Here is a 12,780-nt window from a genome sequence, read left to right as displayed (position 1 = left end):
CCATGCCCTCATAGCTAAGCTTTAATATTAGGCCAATCAACATGAGTCAGTTAACACTCTAGTGAATACACTTTGTGGGTTATTTCATTAAATGTCTGTGTGCCTGCTAGCTTGAAACCCTCATCCACCCACACCCCCTCATTCCTACCCACCGTCTAAGCACAATATGGAACCAGTAGAACTTCCCCTCTCAGTCTACCTCCCTCTGCCTCCCTCTGCCCTGGGGCTTTCGATGGGAATTTGCAGCATTTGAATCCACCTCACCGTATCCAAAAAAGACAGAAGGAAAAAACGTAACTATATGAAGACAATGTTCTGCATCTGTGGACTGATGATTCATGTCAGTGGCCAATCAGTCTCAGACAGAGCACAATGAAGATTGTTTATGACACATGAGAAGGCTGGGACATTCTGATCTGGTCTCTGTTATTTTCAAGTTTGAATGTCATGTGCACAAGTACAGTGAAATACCTTACTAGGCCCAACAATGCAATAATCGATATCAATGTAGCACTAAAATACCATAAGGTAGAACAAAAAACACAAATAAAAATAAGAAGAATACGAGAAAGTAAGTAAGCTATATACAGGGATCAGTCAGTTCCAATACCATATTTCCAATGTGCAGGGATACTGGAGTGATAGAGGTGGGGTAAGGTGAGTAGGCATCAGGATATATGATAAACAGAATAGCAGCAGCCTATATGATGATCATATGTAAGTGTGTGTGCGTAGAGTCAGTATAAACATGTGTGCATGTTGTGTGTGTGTGTTTAACTGTCAGTGTGCATGAGTTTGTAGAGTCGTGTGAGTGTGCATAGAGACAAAAATAAAATGCCAGGGTCTACTCAGATAGTTAATGTAGCTATTTAGTTAGCTATTTAGCAGTCTTATGGCTTGGGGATAAAAGCCTGTTGGTGTCAGACTTGATTCACCGGTATCGCTTGCCTTGTGGAAGCAGCGAAAACAGTCTATGGCTTGCGTGGCTTGAGTTTGGAGTCTGGATGGCAGAGAGCTAGGCCCCAGTGATTTACAGTGCATTCAGAGAGCATTCAGACCCCTTGACTTTTCCACATTTTGTTACGTTACAGCGGTATTCCAAAATGTATTAAATGTTTATTTTTTTCTTCATCAATCTACACACAATACCCCGCAATGACAAAATAAAAACAGGTTTTTAGAAATTTAGCAAATTTCCCTTTACTCAGTAGAGGAGAGCGAGGTAAGTTGTCACACGGGTAAGTTGTCAAACTGTTCATACCTCCAACACAAGAGATGCTATCTCAAAAATCAAATAGTTACTTTGTGTGACTACACAAATGGTGAATTTCCTGTTCACATGTGGTCAAGGTCACTCTAATCTGAGGTGAGCACAAGTTTCTTATTTTTCCCCTTCAAAAAGGTAAAAAATTGGCACTTTACATTTTATGCAATAAAACTTTGTTAGGTATGAATGTTCAAAATTATAATTTTGCACTGAGTAGAGGAGACAATAACGTGTCTTTTGATACTTTAGCTGCTGTCTTATGTTGAGCTAACCTTGAGATTTAGCCAACATTAGCACACATGTCAGTTTGGGGAAAGTTGTCTCAATGACCTTGGGGCAAGTCTTCACATTTGACAACTTGCCCCAGTATACATAGACTCATAGAAAATGCTAAAAAATCATTGTGATTGTGTAATCAGCTCTGATAATAAGATTAAATGTTACTGTAAATGGATTATAATATATGCACGTATTGTTTAGAGCAGCAGACATGTCCCTGGACTACACAAGACAGGCTCTGGTGTGTGTGTCTACTAACACACTATGCCTACTGTATGAGACAGTATATTCACACACACACTACTTCATACAGTGTCATGAATTTGGAGATGCAGCTTGTTCAGTATATTACTAGGTCAGCTGACATTTATTTTGGTCTGTCACCAAGTGAGGTAGGAAGACTTGCCTACCAGTTTGCTGTGGCACACCAGCTGAAGTTCGCGCCAATGTGGGCAGAAAAAGGCCAGCTCAGAGTGGTTTACAGGCTTCTTAAAATGGCACCCAACGCTGTTGCTGAGAAAGCCAGAGGCAACTAGCCTCGCCAGGGCAAGTAGCTTCAACAGAGAAAATGTTAATGCTTTCTTCGACAATGTAGCAGAAGTGCTACAGACATATCAATTTGGAGCAGGATACATATGGAATGTCGATGAAACTGGGGTGACCACTGTACATAAACCTGACAAAGTGGTGGGCAGACGTGGATTCATGCATGTATGGTCACTGACCGCTGAAAGGGGAACCCCCGTCACACTGGCCTGTGCTGTCTCAGACACAGGGAATAGTATACCTCCATATTTTATTTCCCTGTGTCAACTTCCGCGATCATTTCCTGATCAACAGGTCACCTGGCAGCAAAGGAGGGGCAAATCCCTCTGGGTGGATGAAAGATGTGCACTTTGTTGACTTCCTGAAACATTTTGTCGAGCATGCGAAGTGCTCAAAGGAGAAGCCCTGTTTACTCCTTTTGGACAAAACCACGAGTCTCATCTATCCATTGATTGACTCAATTATGCCAAAGAAAATTGCATAGTTTTGCTGTTATTCCCACCCCATTGCTCTCATCGGCTAAAGAGGCACATAGACACTGCGTGTGGTGCCTGGATGAGGAACAATCCCGGGAAGACATTGTCAATTTATGGTATTCCTGGGATTATGGCAATTGCCTATCCTCTGGCTGCAACCCCCTTGAACATTCAGGCTGGCTTTAGGGTGGCTGGAGTACAACCTTACACACAGGGATGTATTTCTGGAAACCGAGTTTGCACCATCCTACATTACAGATCTCCCCATTCAGAACCCAAACCTACCAGGCCCCAGCACCAACTCTGTCCTGGCAGGCCCCAGCAACATCCCAGCCTTGCCAGGCCCCAGCACCAACCTGCCAGGCCCCAGCACTATTCCAGCCCTGCCAGGCCCCAGCACCAACCTGCCAGGCCCCAGCACCATTTCATCCCTGCCAGGCCCCAGCACTAACCTGCCAGGCCCCAGCACCATTTCATCCCTGCCAGGCCCCAGCACTAACCTGCCAGGCCCCAGCACCATTTCATCCCTGCCAGGCCCCAGCACTAACCTGCCAGGCCCCAGCACCATTTCATCCCTGCCAGGCCCCAGCACTAACCTGCCAGGCCCCAGCACCATTCCAGCCCTGCGTAGCCCGAGATCAGACACAAACCTGCCCAGTTCTTACGCTAGCACCAAGTCACCCTTGCCCAGCAATGCCATTGTTGACAGCGGACTACCAACTCCAGAGGACATCCGACAATATCCAAAAGCTGGCCCCTGAAAACCAGCTTGCAAAGAAAGAAAACAGCGCAAAACAGCAATTCTATCTGACACACAAGTGAAGCAGGTAATATAAATAGAAAAGAATAAGTCACAATCTAGCAAAAGGCTGTTTCCGAAAGAATGGGAAGCAAGGGGGGGTGGGGAGAGTCAAAATCTGGATCTGCAAAGAACAATGCAGCAGCTTAAAAAATAAAAATCGTAGAAGATTCATCATCAGATGAAGAGGAGTGCTTCTGCCTCATCTGTGTGGAGCCATTTTCAAACAGCCTTCTAAAGGAGACTTGGGTGAAGTGTGTGAGATGCAACAAATGGGCCCATGATGCTTACACCTCAGGCCAGGCAATTTGTGTGCTAGAACTGTGACTCTGAAGATGAGTCTGATTAATCAGATACAGATGTATGTCGTATAGGCTGTTACAAAACGGTGTGTTAGTGCATTAGTGTGTTTAAACACCAGTCTGTTTTGTTAAAGACTTTCGACATTTAAGCCAGTTATCTGCAGCATTACATTCCATTACGATTCCAACAATTACCGTGCATCTATGTGCACGCCAGAGAACTTTAGATTTCAAAGTTCAAAGTAAAGTGGTCATGCAGCTTAATTAACGTGTGCTGTGCCAACATTATTATTTTGATTGAAAGGCATGATTTGCCAGATTGTCTAGGCATGATTGTTTTTATTTTGAGTTCTTTAATGAAGTTGAATTTGGTTTTGAATTTGAAATTAAAATCAATATTCACAATTAATTAGTTGTGTTCTTATTTGTTGATAATCCAATGTGACAATTTACCCGCTGATGGGGCAAATTGTCACAAGTGCACACTCTCTATTTAACGGTCTACAACTCCGTACTGAAATGAGATAGGAAGCTGTAATGAATACAAAATATGTTCCCAAGACTTCCTTCTTTCATTTGGTATGACATTTATACCATTGTGATGTATTGTGCCCAGTTAATATTACACAGCGTGAAAAGTGTGACAACATTAGTCATTTAGCAGACGCTCTTATCCAGAGCGACTTACAGTAGTGAATACATACATTTTATACAGTTCATTTTCATTTCATGCATTTTTTTTTGTACTGGCCCCCCGTGGGAATCAAACCCACAACCCTGGTGTTGCACACACCATGCTGGCGTTGCAAGCACCATGCTCTACCAACTGAGCCACAGGGAAGGCGACAACATACCTCGCTCTCCCTTACTTTGTTGAAGTACCTTTGGCAGCGATTACAGCCTCAAGTCTTCTTGGGTATGACGCCACAAGCTTGGCACACCTGTATTTGGGGATTTTTCCCATTCTTCTCTGCAGATCCTCTCAAGCTCGGCCAGGATGGATGGGGACCGTCACTGCACAGCCATTTTCTGGTCTCTCCAGAGATGTTAGATCGGGTTCAAGTTCAGGCTCTGGCTGGGCCACTCAAGGACATTCAGAGACTTATCCCGAAGCCACTCCTGCATTGTCTTGGCTGTGTGCTTAGGGTTGTTGTCCTGTTGGAAGGTGAACCTTCGCCCCAGTCTGAGGTCAAAATCAAATAAAATAAAATTGTATTTGTCACGTGCCAAATACAACAGGTGTAGACCTTATCATGAAATGCTTAAGTCCTGAGCACTCTGGAGCAGGTTTTCATCAAGGATCTCTCTGTACTTTACTCCCTTCATCTTTCCCTCAATCCTAACTAGTCTCCCAGTCCCTGCTGCTGAAAAACATCCCCACAGCATGATGCTGCCACCACCATGCTTCACTGTAGGGATAGTGCCAGGTTTCCTCCAGACATTACGCTTGGCATTCAGGCCAAAGAGTTCAATCTTGGTTTCATCAGACCAGAGAATCTTGTTTCTCATGGCCTGAGAGTCCTTAAGATACCTTTTGGCAAACTCCAAGCAGGCTGTCATGTGCCTTTTACTGAGGAGTGGCTTCCGTTTGGCCACTATACCATAAAGGCCTGATTGGTGGAGTGATGCAGAGATGGTTGTCCTTCTGGAAGGTTCTCCCATCTCCACAGAGGAACAGTTCTTGGTCACCTCCCTGACCAAGGACCTTCTCCCCCGATTGTTCAGTTTAGCCGGTCCACCAGCTCTAGGAAGAGTCTTGGTGGTTTCAAAATTCTTCCATTTTAGAATGATGGAGGCCACTGTGTTCTTGGGGACCTTCAATGCTGCAGAAATGTTTTGGTACCCTTCCCCAGATCTGTTCCTCGACACAATCCTGTCTCGGAGCTCTACGGACAATTCCTTCGACCACATGGCTTGGTTTTTGCTCTGACATGCATTGTCAGCTGTGGAACCTTATATAGACAGGTGTGTGCCTTTACAAACCCGAATCCTGTCCAATCAATTGAATTTACCACAGGTGGACTCCAAGTTGGAGAAACATCTCAAGGATGATCAATGGAAACAGGATGCACCTGAGCTCAATTTCGGGTCTCACAGCAAAGGGTCTGAAAACGTAAATAAGGTATTTCTGTTGTTTATTTTTAATACATTTGCAAACATTTCTAAAAAACCTGTTTTCGCTTTGTCATTACGGAGTATTGTGTGTAGATTGCTGAAGATTTTTATTTATTTAATCCATTTTAGAATAAGGCTGTAACGCAACAAAATGTGGAAAAAAGTCAAATGGTGTGAATATTTTCTGAATGCACTGTATGTACCCATGCCAGACCTTTTGGACCACCTGAGGGGGAAGAGGTGCTGTCACGCCTTCTTCACGTCTGTGCATGTGTGTGTGGACCATTTTAAGTCCTTAGTGATTTGGACACCGAGGAACTTGAAGCCTTCGACCTTCTCCACTGCAGCCCCGTCAATGTGGATGGGGGTGTTTTGTTGTAGTCCACGATCAGCTCCTTGGTCTTATTGACGTTGAGGGAGAGGTTGTTGTCCCAGCACCACATTGCCAGGTCTGGCCTACTACCATCTTGTCGTGAGCAAACTTGATGATGGTGTTGGAGTTGTGCTTGGCCACGCAGTCGTGGGTGAACAGGGAGTACAGGAGGGAACTAAGCACACACCCCTGCGAGGCCCCCGTGTTGAGGGTCAGTGTGGTGGAGGTGATGTTGCCTACCCTCACTGCCTGGGGTCAGCCTGTCAGGAAGTCCAGGATCCAGTTTCAGAGGCATGCGTTCAGTCCCAGGGTCTTAAGCTTGGTGACGAGCTTGGAGAGGACAATGAACACTGAGCTGTAATCAATGAACAACATTCTCACACCAGTATTCCTCTTATCTAGGTGGGTGAGGGCAATTGAGATTGCGTCGTCTACGGATCTGTTGGGGTGGTATGCACATTGGAGTGAGTCTAGGGTGTCTGGGATGATGGAGTTGATTTATGCCATAACCAGCCTTTCAAAGCACTTCATGATTACAGATGTGAGTGCTACGTGGAACAGTAATGATGATGGTCATCTTAAAACATGTGGGGATTACAGACTGGGTCAAGGAGAGTTTGAAAATCGCCGTGAATATGCCTGCCAGCTGTTCTGCGCATGTTCTGAGAACGCGCCCAGGAAAACCGTCAGCCCATGACCTTGCTAGTGTTGACCTGATTAAAGACCTAACTCACATCTGCGAGATCATCCGGTCATCTGGGTTGGTGAGGGTCGTCACACCCGGAAGGGTATTGTTATTGTTGAAGAATGCATAAAATGCATCTGGTTCATCTGGTAGAGAGGCATCGTTGGGCAGATCACGGCTGGGTTTTCCTTTGTAATCTGTAATGGACTGTAGCCCCTGCCACATGTGGCGGTCAGCGGAGCCTGTGTAATATGATTCCACCTTATTACTATATTGGCCTTTTGCTCGTTTGATGACTCTGTGGAGGTCATAACGGGACTTCTTGTATTTGTTCCTGTCCTCAGCCGTAGCCTCAGGGTTGTCTGGGATAGCCTTGTGTGTGGTAACCATGTTCTTTAGCTTAGAGCCAACCTTGGTGTTAATCTAATTGGAACATACATAGGCATGCAAAAGAACAGGTTAAGGAGGGAGGGTACATAGTTTGCATGACACAGGAGGGTATAGGTGCAACTTTCTCAGAACGACCATGCATTGCATGTAGAATAATCAAATCAAATGTATTTATAAAGCCCTTCTTACATCAGCTGATATTTAAAAGTGCTGTACAGAATCCCAGCTTAAAACCACAAACAGCAAGCAATTCATGGTGTAGAAGCACGGTGGCTAGGAAAAACTCCCTAGAAAGGCCAGAACCTAGGAAGAAACCTAGAGAGGAACCAGGCTATGAGGGGTGGCCAGTCCTCTTCTGGTTGTGCCAGGTATAACAGAACATGGCCAAGATGTTCAAATGTTCATAGACGACCAGCAGGGTCAAATAATAATAATCACAGTGGTTGTAGAGGGTGTAACAGGTCAGCACCTCAGGAGTAAATGTCAGTTGGCTTTTCATAGCCGATCATTCAGAGTATCTCTACCGCTCCTGCTGTCTCTAGAGAGTTGAAAACAGCAGGTCTGGGACAGGTAGCACGTCCGGTGAACAGGTCAGGGTTCCATAGCCGCAGGCAGAACAGTTGAAACTGGAGCAGCAGCACGGCCATGCGGACTGGGGACAGCAAGGAGTCATCAGGCCAGGTAGTCCTGAGGCATGGTCCCAGGGCTCAGGTCCTCCGAGAGAGAGAAAGAAAGAATTAGAGAGAGCCTACTTAAATTCACACAGGACACCGGATAAGACAGGAGAAATACTCCAGATATAACAGACTAACCCTAACCCCCCAACACATAAACTACTGCAGCATAAACACTGGGGGCTGAGACAGGAGGGGTCGGGAGACACTGTGGCCCTGTCCAACGATACCCCGGATAGGGCCAAACAGGCAGGATATAACCCCACACCCACTTTGCCAAAGCACAGCCCCCACACCACTAGAGGGATACCTTCAACCACCAACTTACCATCCTGAGACAAGGCCGAGTATAGCCCACAAAGATCTTCGCCACGGCACAACCCAAGGGGGCGCCAACACGGACAGGAAGATCACGTCAGTGACTCAACCCACTCAAGTGACGCACCCCTCCTAGGGACGGCATGGAAGAGCACCAGTAAGCCAGTGACTCCAGGCCGGCCAGGCAGAGACAGCAAGGGCGGTTCGTTGCTCCAGTGCCTTTCCGTTCACCTTCACACTCCTGGGCCAGTAGGTCATAGGACCTACTGAAGAGATGAGTCTTCAATAAAGACTTAAAAGTTGAGACCGAGTCTGCGTCTCTCACATGGGTAGGCAGACCATTCCATAAAAATTTAGCTCTGTAGGAGAAAGCCCTGCCTCCGGCTGTTTGCTTAGAAATTCTAGGGACAGTTAGGAGGCCTGCGTCTTGTGACCGTAGCGTACGTGTAGGTATGTACGGCAGGACCAAATCGGAAAGATAGGTAGGAGCAAGCCCATGTAATGCTTTGTAGGTTAGCAGTAAAACCTTGATATCAGCCCTTGCCTTAACAGGAAGCCAGTGTAGAGGCTAGCACTGGAGTAATATGATACATTTTTGGGTTCTAGTGAAGTTTCTAGCAGATGTGTTTAGCACTAACTGAAGTTTATTTAGTGCTTTGTCCGGGTAGCCGGAAAGTAGAGCATGGCAGTAGTCTAACCTATAAGTGACAAAAGCATGGATTAATTTTTCTGCATCATTTTTGGATAGAAAGTTTCAGATTTTTGCAATGTTACGTAGATGGAAAAAAGCTGTCCTTGAAACAGTCTTGATATGTTCGTCAAAGAGAGATCAGGGTCCAGAGTAACGCCGAGGTCCTTCAGTTTTTTTGAGACGACTGTACAACCATCAAGATTAATTGTCAGATTCAACAGAAGATCTCTGTTTCTGTGAGGATGTGAATAATGTGTGAATAATGAGGTTAACACTAGTAGCACCAGACAGTGAAAACGTTTTAGCGATAACAATAAAAGCAGAACGATAATCGTTCATACCATAATGTGAGAACCAGTTGTTTCCCCCCGGCTTTGAGTCTCTACACACTAAATATTGTCAAGTTACTTATGTGACACAGATACTAAAGCCACCATTATTAAAAGGATAGTTCAACCAAATTACACATTGGTTTCCTTAACCCAGCCTGTTCTCATAGACTAGACATAACGTATTAAATGAAAATCCGGGACACTTAAATTATTAAGATATTTAACCATCCCAAATGTAACATAAGACAGAAGGTTACTTAAGGCAAAAATGAAAGGAGGGTGGTTGGTCAGGGTGGATTAGTGGTCGTTTAACGTAAACAAAGGTTACATGTTTGAATCTCATCACAGACAACCTTACAGTTTTAGCTAATTTGCAACTTTGCAGCTACTTACTACTTTTTGGCTACTTTGCAACTACTTAGCATTTTAGCTAACCCTTCCCCTAACCTGAACCCTTTAACCTAACTCCTAACACTTAGCCTAGCTAACTATAGCCACCTAGCTAACATTAGCGTTAGCCACCTAGCCAACATTAGTGTTAGCCACCTAGCCACTTAGCTAACGTTAGTCACAACAAATTGTAATTCGTAATATATCATGTGAATTGCAATTTGCAACATATCATATGAATTGTTATCCATAACATATCATAAAAAAATGTATGATGGACATCCACAAATGAATATATACCATACCAAATATAACATATCATACAAATTTGAGTCCAGGTTGCTTACCCTGTAAGCAGTCTATGGACAAGTTATGACAGTAATCCATGCTTTTGTTTTGTTTACCTGGCCACTGTTTAAAGCTAGAACATTTTAGCATTTGTGGCACAAATCCAATGCAAGTCAATGGTACCTACAGTATATTATCATTTCCGCGCTTCATGTCGAAATCATTTAGAAGTCACTTCATTGAGCTACACAATCAATTGTAGCTACTTTAATTTGAATTTAGTTCAACTACCACCAAGTTACTGCAAAATGTAGTTAAATTACTATTTGAACTACATGTAATTCACTACTCCCCAACACTGAAGCATAATGGCCATGCTTTACACCTGGCTACCCCAACCCCGGCCAACAGCTTCCCCGCCCCCCTTCTCCTTCACCCAAATCCAGACAGCTGATGTTCTGAAAGAGCTGCAAAGTCTGGATCCCCACAAATCAGCTGGGCTAGACAATCTGGACCCTCTCTTCCTAAAATTATCCACCGCAATTGTTGCAACCCCTATTACTAGTCTATTCAACCTCTCTTTCATATCGTCTGAGATTCCTAAAGATTGGAAAGCGGCCGCGGTCATCCCCCTCTTCAAAAGGGGGAGACACTCTAGACCCAAACTGTTACAGACCTATATCCATCCTGCCCTGCCTTTCTAAAGTCTTCGAATGCCAAGTTAACAAACAGATCACCGTCCATTTCGAATCCCACCGTACCTTCTCTGCTATGCAATCTGGTTTCCGAGCTGGTCACGGGTGCTCCTCAGCCACGCTCAAGGGCCAAAGCGATATCATAACCGCCATCGATAAAAGACAGTACTGTGCAGCCGTCTTCATCGACCTGGCCAAGGCTTTCAACTCTGTCAATCACCGTATTCTTATCGGCAGACTCAACAGCCTTGGTTTCTCTAATGACGCCCTCGCCTGGTTCACCAACTACTTCTCAGATAGAGTTCAGTGTGTCAAATCAGAGGGCCTGTTGTCCGGACCTCTGGCAGTCTCTATGGGGGTGCCACAGGGTTCAATTCTCGGGCCAACTCTTTTCTCTGTATATATCAATGATGTCGCTCTTGCTGCAGGTGATTCTTTGATCCATCTCTACGCAGACGACACCATTCTGTATATATCTGGCCCTTCTTTGGACACTGTGTTAACAAACCTCCAAACAAGCTTCAACGCCATACAACACTCCTTCCGTGGCCTCCAACTGCTCTTAAATGCTAGTAAAATGAAATGCATGCTCTTCAACCCATCGCTGCCAGCCCGACTAGCATCATTACTCTGGACGGTTCCGACTTAGAATATGTGAACAACTATAAATACCTAGGTGTCTGGCTAGACTGTAAACTCTCCTTCCAGACTCACATTAAGCATCTCCAATCCAAAGTTAAATCTAGAATTGGCTTCCTATTTCGCAACAAAGCCTCCTTCACTCATGCTGCCAAACATACCCTCGTAAAACTGACTATCCTACCGATCCTTGACTTCGGCGATGTCATTTACAAAAAAGCCTCCAACACTCTACTCAGCAAATTGGATGCAGTCTATCACAGTGCCATCCGTTTTGTCACCAAAGCCCCATATACTACCCACCACTGCGACCTGTATGCTCTCGTTGGCTGGTCCTCGCTACATATTCGTCGCCAAAGCCACTGGCTCCAGGTCTTCTATAAGTCTTTGCTAGGTAAACCTCCGCCTTATCTCAGCTCACTGGTCACCATAGCAACACCCACAAGTAGCACGCGTTCCAGCAGGTATATTTCGCAGGTCATCCCCAAAGCCAACACCTCCTTTGGCCGCCTTTCCTTCCAGTTCTCTGCTGCCAATGACTGTAACAAATTGCAAAAATCACTGAAGTTGGAGACTTATATCTCCCTCACTAACTTCAAGCGTCAGCTGTCAGAGCAGCTTACCGATCGCTGCAGCTGTACACAGCCCATCTGTAAACCAACCAACTACCTACCTCATCCCCATATTTGTTTTTGTTTTTCTGCTCTTTTGCACACCAGTATTTATACTTGCCCATCCTCATCTGCACATATATCACTCCAGTGTAAATTGCTAAATTCTAATTACTTCGCCACTATTGGCTTATTTATTGCCTTACCTCCTTACTTCATTTGCACACACTGTATACAGATTTTGCTATTGTGTTATGGATTGTACGATTGTTTATCCCATGTGTAACTCTGTGTTTTTGTCGCACTGCTTTGCTTTATCTTGGCCAGGTCGCAGTTGTAAATGAGAACTGGTTCTCAACTGGCCTACCTGGTTAAATAAAATGAAATAACACATTTTTAAAAATGGAAGAGCACGCATGGCAGTTTTATTACTCAAAACTATAATATTTACACAAATAATTCCAAAGAGTGTAATTCATAAAGGGACAAATAAACAATCTAAAACATAATGATGAATACAATTATAGCGTTTTATTTCCAATACCAGCCAGTGGCCATAAATATGGCACAGCTTGACCTGATAGAGACACTCGTCATACAACAGTGTTGGCATACATGCTCGTAGGGGCTAAGGTAGACAAGAGCAATGTGTAATTGATACACTGCATTAACACATGCATGTTCCTTCTTTGATCTGCCTTGGTAAGTCTGAGGGCCTAAGGAATGCAGCTGAGATACCAGGCAGAGGAAGCTCTCTCCTGTGGCATCTCAACAGATAAAAAGTGTTACTCCTCCTACCACTTAGATATGATACATAACAGTGGATATGTGTGCTGGTGTGTATAATCTTACGATTAAAACGTAACGGATAACATAATACATGTGGAGGCGTCCTCCTAGCTGTCAGTGG

The sequence above is a fragment of the Salmo salar genome, chromosome 13 (genome assembly GCF_965601325.2).
Source record: "Salmo salar chromosome 13, fSalSal1, whole genome shotgun sequence".
NCBI lineage: Eukaryota > Metazoa > Chordata > Actinopteri > Salmoniformes > Salmonidae > Salmo > Salmo salar.
The sequence above is the reverse complement of the archived record's forward strand: the minus strand, read 5'-3'. Positions refer to the sequence as shown.